Below are 8,840 nucleotides of genomic sequence, written 5' to 3'. Positions count from 1 at the left end.
GTGACTTTGTGAGCGAAAATACCTGGTAAGACATGGCCATGAGCATGACTTGCATCACCACCCTGCTGTGGATATGTGCATACTCCAAAGCATAGTGATATTAAAAATATACACACATTGTAAGATACGGAAAATGAACTTTTGTCAGATGATAATTATTCAGTAGACAGAACGATGAAGATGGTCATGTAATGTGGCTAGTGGGAATGAGGAGAATAGGCTATTTGTTTAGTTAACAGTAGCACCACAACATGTTATTAAAAATATGATGTAGCAATTCTTTATTTTAAAATAATTATAATGAAGTTTAATAAGTCTGAGAGAACAAGAGAACAGTGTTTTTGCTAGATACTGACTTAAAACTAGATCCAGGAGTCACCTAATTATTATATTCTTTAATATTTTACATTATATAATGCTTTGTGTGTTTTCAAGCAAACTTCTGGAGTAGTAATACTCCAGATTTCGTAGATTTTGTAAAAGCTTTTGAAATTTATTTCACTGTGAAAATAGTATCAATATTTATCCTGTGCATGTTCTTATTGGCAAGTAATCAACAGATTTCTTTTGATCCAGTTCTCCTGTAACAGTAAAATATTTCCATATGTTTAGTAACTTGCACTATGAGAACACTGAAAATTAAAACATTTTGACAAAACGTTCAGCTTACATTGTCACAGCTTGGCTTACAGAGACCCGTACATCTGTAACAGGATATTTTGGTTTGCAAAGTGGAATATTTGCTACATGTTTAGGCATGTAGCCTGAATATCCTGATTTTGGCAGGTCATGAGCAATCCGCAGTTCACAATTTTCAGTTGTGATGTCTGACTTCCCTTCTGTACCTCTCTGTTCAGAATATGACCTATAAAATGACAGAGAAGTATTCAACACTCAACCTACAAATTGTGGTATTCTTTTGTTCATTCAGTTGTAGCTTTTTCCTTCTGTGATTTCATACTTTGTCAGAGCTTGAGGTCTCATCATTAATTTCCTGGGAGCAATGCAATAGCTCAGGTTCCACAATGATGATGGTCAGAAAGTGAACCTAATTTTGTTGAAGAAAGCATCTCAGTATTCACCTGAAATGACTTACAGAAAATAACCAGTTCAGCAGACTTAAATGTTATCATATGTATATTTTGATTCAACTGAGAAGTCGTTTTATAGATGAGAAACAGGAGCTCAAATATTAGTACACGCAGCATTTTAACAAATTGCACAAGTAATTGTTGTCATGCATTATGTACAGAATAAATTCTTTTCTGCTTTCTTGACTTTTTTCCTAACTGATAAGAGCTGAATTGTTGAATGACCAAAGATAGATACTCACCTTATGATTAGGTGCTAAGTAGTCAACAGACAATAACACTGAGATCATTCCTAAGCTTTCACACATTGCTCTTTCTTACAGCTAAAACACACACCATCAAACACACACAGGCATATATGCTGAAACCTTCCCTTTGTCCTTTGATGGAAACAAGGCATGGAGGAACCCTTTTGGGCAGCAGGGGTGGCTAGGATTTAAGGATCCTGGGCTGAAAAGTACTAAGCACAAAAAAGAGATTTACTTTATTGACAAAATCATACTTCAGCGCTTGAGCAACGCGCACAGTCATTAAGAACAGCATACAATTGGCATTAGCTACATTACAAAATAACACATTTCAGTTTTCAGTTTAATTCAACAAGACCTGACCAATCAGGATCTTAAGTTTCAACTGGCCCAAGGCACTCTTAAAAAATATGACACAAGCTAACAAGTAATCCAAGTTCAACTAGCTTTTTGTTACTGAAAAATTATGAGACAATAAGACCTTAATATTCCCCACAGTTCTCAGCAGTCTCACCTAAAAGGACCATTTATGATTCTCACTTGCAATTGGCACTAGCTGCTCTATGAGAATAACCAACTAAGCCACACACAACACTGAAAATACTAAAATTTTAATTGGTGTGTAGCAGCCTTAAAACACTTAACTAGGCTTCCCTACATAAAGCAGCAATAGCCACTTATTTTGCCAATAAGATAAATTTACCATTGATCTGAGGACTGTGCAAACAAAACCTGAGGTTTAACTCGGCACTTAGTTGCCTCTGAATCAGTGTGAATCAGCACTAGCCATTTAAATTTTCAATCTACGCAAGCAGCTTATACTGACAGATTATATTTTAAGTTTAACACAGCACTTAGCCAACTTTAAATTCTGAAATGAATTTACCAATTCAAATCAGCACTAGCCATTTTAACTTCAGGAATGCATAAAAAAAAATTTAAATCCCACTATTGGCTACACATAAATGCCAAAAAAATTCTTTTTAACCAACTTCACAGCTCTAGCCACCACTAAACTAAGCAGGTTAACAATTTTCCTGAGCGATAACTGGTGTTTGGGGGTTTCAATTTAAAGCATTAATGAAGCTAATCATTTAATAGAATGTCCTCACACATAGGCCTTGATCAACATGGCACATGAAAACAGTACTCGCATTTACTGGTGACTTCTGCACTAATGACACACCACTTTACATGTAAGTCCAACTAGTCACATGAAATAATATGGACATTAGTTGCTTGATACTTAATCAGAGATAAGCTTACTATTCATCAATGAATAAGCCTTCAAATTGTACAACATAACAGGTGGAAGTTTTAAAAAGTATTCAATGATAACAATTTAAATATAGAGGTGTGATTGAAGGCTTGACATAAACCATTTTACTGCCACAAATTACTATGAAACAACGCATATGGTAGTACTGCCAGAACATGTTAAAGATGGCTGTAAGAATAATAACTACACAGAATATTTCAACTAGATGCCTCTAGCCACTCACGTATCAACTAATTGCTAAAACAATACACCAGCCTATGTTGATCCAAACATTTAACTTGAAAAATATCAGAAATGACACCACTGGGGTACAAGTACAGCCACACAACAGACAGTTTTAATGGTGTTTAACCTCTGTGTTTTAGGTTTTTTTAAGCACACAGTAAGCTTAATTACATAGGAAATGGTTAATCGGTGCAAAACAGTACTAACCCAGCTGCACAACGCCAGTCAATTTTAGTCATAATGCTTCATATTTGCCCAGTAAGACACAACTCAGGAGACAACCTGAGCCTTTCAGTGCATGGCAATTTGAGTTTTATAAAAAGTAGCTGACAAGTTCTCCAGGAACAATATTTGATGGCATTACCATGAATCTAGGAGTTCGAACTGTTAAACCTTCAGGATGCAAGCTGCAGTGATTTGTTTCATCCTGGCCAAACAGCACTGCACCAGGCCCCGCTGCCCTAGATGTTGGTTCACTCATGCCCTCCAGGAGACCACAACCAAGCTCTGCTGCGGCATGTCACATGTTTACTGACTTGTCCAATGTTCGCTGTGCTTCCTCCTCCCATTACTGCATGCCACACTCCTTAAAACCATGTCCTCATGACCCTGGATACCCTCTAGTCTCACGGCCGAGCTGCAACTGTCACTGACATGAACGGAGAGCCAAAAAACTCAATGGCATGCATCACATGTCTACATTGTCCCAGTCAGCTAAATCATTTTAGGGCTTCAGGCCATCTGGGAGGAGGATTGTGTTTTTTGTGTGCATGAGAGGAGCAAGGAGGAGGAAAGAGACAGGCAGGAGCGGAGGGAAGGAAAGCTGTGAGGAACAAGGGACAGGAATTTGGCACTAGCAAATCTGTCCTGGCACATGAAGTGGAGGAATGAGTTGGAAGTGGGATGGGAGGGAGGAGATAGGTAGAATAGAGGAAGGAAGGGAGAGACCAAAAAGGAAACACTAAGAGTGTAGTTTAATGGAGAGAAGTGGAAGGTATAAATACAGGACTGAACATGCAGAGATGGGTGTGGATAATATTCAGTACTCTCTAACACAAGGACCTCCTGTTGTAGCTTATGCTGACCTAAGGGAATGTTGGTTTTCTATCAATAATATGATTATCACAGCTTGCAACAGAGTATAGATGCATCCTAATCTCTGAGTATCATCATACAAAAATATGTATGCACAGTTTTGTAAATTCTTCAGCTAAGGCTGTTCCACAAAACTACTATATATGTAATAGCTGCAACTGTATAGACTCTTTCAGTCAGTTTCATGGTTTCCCCTCACTTTACAATAAGCATGTCACATATGAATCACTGAATTATCTATAAGACCAGTAAAATCAATTCATTCATTAGTGCCAGTACATTAAATACAAAAATCTATAAAGGACTAAGTCATGGTCACAGAATAGTCCAAATATCACAAGTATATGAGATGACTTTATGGCTATGGCATACATTCAACCTGGAGCACATGTTTCTGCTGAGCTGAAGCCATCTGTACAAGACAGTAAATCTTTCTCATCAAATGACTTTGTTGTTGTTATGGGATGCACACATGATGTAGCTAAAAATCAAGTAAATAATACTATTGCACACATAAAAATGATATTTAGTAGGTTAACTGGCACTAAAGTAATTGCTGTTAATATTCCACAGAGACATGATCTAATGGAACAATCTATTGTGAACTTGGAAGTGCACAAAGCAAATGACAGGCTTATAAAGATATGTAATAAATTTCACAATGTGCCAGTCGATGTGGCAGTTGTGAGATGCCACTGACCACACTAGTACAGGCCAGTGTCATTGTTCTCATTTGTTGTGCCACATACACATGTGCTGTGATCATCACCATGCCAACATCTGACCATCCCCACACCATCCACCCCACACCGTTTTCATTTTGCCATCACTGTAGTGACTATTGTCACCTGCTCCACGTGTTGCAGTATTAGTCAACTTCACAGCATCACAACAAAGTATCAACATCAGTTGCAGTATAGCTCTTGTACTGCTAGTTGTCAATCATGGTTGATCAGTCTACTCTGTTCTTCAACTCACTAAGTGAGAAACTAATTGGCAGAATGGAATCAAAATTTGATGATACAAAGTCACAAATTGTTGATAGTATTAAGTCTGAAGTTGGGAATTTAAAAAGTGAACATGTTGATAAAGTAGATAAGTTTCTAGCAAGTTTGATAATATGCTGTCAATGTCTGATGAAATAATAAAGGTGAATAATTCTTGTGAGGAAATTAGAGAAAGTGATCTGGGGGAGGATAAATTGGGTTGTGAGAAAGTTGAAATCAGTCATAAGGAAGCAGAATTGGGAATTAAAGAAAAACGTTTGAAGTCTGCGAAGAATTAGATCACACTGAGGACAAAATAAATGAATTTATTGATAATATTGAGGCTGATATTAGTTACAAAATGCTGTTCAGAAATGGAAGATGTTGCACAGGAAATAGGGACTCATGTGACAACTGTATTTGGTGATCTTGGGATTACTGAGACACAAATGCAGGAATGCACACAATATGAATTGCAAACAGATACAGGATTAAAATGTTGAAGTGTAAATGAAAGTAAGGGCATTGAAAATGAGGGAAAGCCATTAAGAAGGAAAGTTAGCAATATACAAGGAGAGAGAGTCAATTTAAGGAATGTCGTGTTTGATGAAGTAATTGGAGAAGCAATTCCATCAGTGCAGTTTGCCAAGGTGCATAATAAGTATAATTATACAGAAACTTTAAACAGTGGAATATCCAGGATGGAATGTAACAATTATGCTACTCACCATATAGTGGAGATGCTGTGTCACAGATAGGCACAACAACAAAAAGACTCTCACAAGTAAAACACTAGACACACACACGTACATGCCAACGCGCGCACGCGCACACACACACACACACACACACACACACACACACACACACACACACACACACACCTCTCCCCTGCCCTACGTCTGACCTGGAGCACTTCACTGTCCACCACCCCACCATAATATCTCTCCCCCTTCCTGCTCCAGCCTCCTCCTTACCCCAACCCAGTTGCAACTCCCATCATGCACTGGTGCTGCTGCTCGCAGTGTGGTTTCAGTTGCCTAAGATTGCTGTTGTGTCATTTCACAGGTGGCTCTCCCTTTGATAGTATGTTATTCCAGTTACACAGCTGGTACAAGTGGTGGTAGGAGAGTGCATAAGGCAAGTCTTGCAGCGTGGACAGTCGCAGGGGTAGGAACCTTAAGGTAGGGAGATGGATGCAGAAGGAGCATGGAGGCTGGCACGGATATTGTGGAGGTTGGGAGGGCAATGAAAAGCTATTCTAGGTGTGGTGGGCAATATCTTAGACAGAATGGATTTCATTTCAGGGCATGATTTTAGGAAGTCACGGCCATGGCCTTGTCAAAGTGGCTGATTAATATATTCAAGACCAGGATAGAACTGAGTGACAAATAGTGTGCTCCAAAGGTGTTTTTTGGAGGTATCAGCAGACCAGGATTGGTGTGAGGGCCCAGGAAATCTGCTTTTGAACTAGGCTGTTGGGGTAATTATATCCAGTGAAGGCTGAGGTGAGAATGATGGTGTATTACTATAAAAAGTCTGCATCTGATCAAATATGTTTGCCTCGAATGCTAAGGCTGTAGGGAGGGAAAGTCTTACATGGAAAGGATGGCAATAGTGAAAATGTAAGTTCTGTTTTTTGTCAGTAGATTTAATGTGGAAGAAGTGTGTAGGTGGCCTTCAGTGAGGAAGAGATCAACATCAAGGAAAGTGGCATGGGATTTGGAATACGACCATGTGAAATTTAATTGGGAGAAGATATTTAGTGTTTCCAGGAATTTTAACAGGACAGTGTCACAGTGAGTCCATATGGTAAAGGTGTCATCAATGTATCTAAACCAAACCAGGGGCAGAAGGCTTATGGATCCCAGGAAAGCCCCCTCCGAGCAACCCATAGAGAGGCTGGCATAGGAAGGAGCCATCCTGGTTCCAATGGCTGTACCCCTGATCCTTTTGTATGTCTGCCCCTCCAAGTTGAAGTAATTGTTAGCAAGTATAAAGTTCATGAAGGTGAGTGGGGAGGATGTCATAAGTTTGGAATAAAGAGGGAATGTAGAGCCTGGAGTCCTGCAGAGGACAGATTAGTGTCATGGTGTAGGGACCTGAGGAGGGGTTGCAATGCTGGATGTGAGGAATTCTTAGAAGGCTTGTAAGGGATGATTTTGAGGTAGTGGTGGTGGATGAAGCTGGAATTGTGGTTGGATCTGTTCAAGGCCGGGTTCAATATCAGGTTTGCTGTTGGAAAGCCTTTCAGAATGGGTTGCAAAGTGATATTTCCTGTTGACATTATGTGTAAAGGAAAGAAGGTCCTTCGCCAAAGCAGCATGATTACATGCATGGTTAACACTGACAGTGAGACCCTTGGATAATACAGATAATTCAGGAGGGGTGAGTGTTTTAGTCGAGAGGTTGAGAACACACTACTGGATAATTCAGGAGGGGTGAGTGTTTTAGTCGAGAGCTTGAGAACACACTACTGTTGTGAATGGTTCTTGAGATTATGAGTTATTATTGGTCTGGGAGGCAGTGGTGAAGCCTGTGGGATGTTAAGGAGTTTCTCTAAGCTTGCTTGGTAGGAGAGAAGTGGTGGTTGATGGTGTGGCTGTTAGGAGAACTGCAGAGGGACAGGAAGGGAAACACCACTGTTGTGGTAGTTTAGGAAAAGCTGGGATAGCTTTTTGAGGTGAAGTCTGGCATGTTGTTGCAGTCCGAAGTTGGCTTGGTGGATGATACCATCCATGGAACATGAGGGGCAGATAACTGCAGTATTTTGTAGAAGGAGAGGAGTCTGCTGGAGCGGAAACTGGCAGATGAGGCATATTTGGCACAGATTATTTGGGTAAGTGCAAGAGATTGTTGTATTTGAAACTGTAAAAGAGCCTGGTGTAGAGTGTGATTACATCCAACAAACAGGGACTTTCAGTCTTAGGCCTTTGGGATTAGATCCAAGGGACAAGCAGGTTTCAAGAAACAGATTGTGAGACCTTAGTTTTGACAGTGCAAAAGCATGTTTTCACGAATAATGGATGTATTATGTGATGTGATTCATCATAGCAAGAGAGGACAGTTTGGAGTGTTAGAAATGGCGGGAGTGGCAAAAACTGTGAGGCAGAGTGGAAAAGGCAGAAAAGTGGAAGAAAGGCAAGGGAAAAATTCGTATCAAAATCATGAAAACAGACAATGGTTAACAAGAGGCAATGAGTGCATGTGAATTTCTCATTAGAGTAGTGGTCTATATGATACGAAAAAATGATTTGAAAAGAAAAGATTGATAGGGAAAGTTGAGAAAGGAGACAGAATTTAAAAAAAGTGAGCAAACAGAAAGAGAAAGTCATAGGAGAAAATGTAAACTATTTTGTTTGGCAAATAAAGTACGATAATGTAGGAGACAGCAGTAAAAGTCGTTAAGAGTGGTTTGGCGGTGACTACTTTCATTGTCATACAGTCGTAAGAGAGGAAGAGGAATTGAATGGTGGGAATTTGAGTGAAATATTTAATGACCTATTCGAAGGGGAGACAGAGACTGAAGATGAGAACAGGTACTAGGCTGTATGTATAATGAATAAAGAGATAAGGGAAGAAATTGAGGCTGGTTTAATGGAGAAAACTCGTTTGAAAATGTAAAAGGCTGAAAAACTGGAGTTTCCGCCACGCTGTATAATGACAAATCAGAGAGAAATACCTGAATAGAAGGAGTATATGCCATGTACATAGTAATAATTAGAAAAGTAATGTATTTTGTATGTATTGTATTAAAACTGAAAGCTAATGTACAGAGGATGGAGTGAAAGTTGACTTCGTCAGTGGGTTGGTAACCGTTGCAGTCACTGTGGTGTCTATAACAGAGATAATAACATGGCAAGAAGTGGTAACAAATGTAAAAATGGAGTTGTGGGGCAATTTTGTTAGTGGCATA

This window comes from Schistocerca nitens, chromosome 2 (assembly GCF_023898315.1).
Source record: "Schistocerca nitens isolate TAMUIC-IGC-003100 chromosome 2, iqSchNite1.1, whole genome shotgun sequence".
Classification (NCBI taxonomy): Eukaryota; Metazoa; Arthropoda; class Insecta; order Orthoptera; family Acrididae; genus Schistocerca; species Schistocerca nitens.
This window is presented reverse-complemented; position numbering follows the sequence as displayed.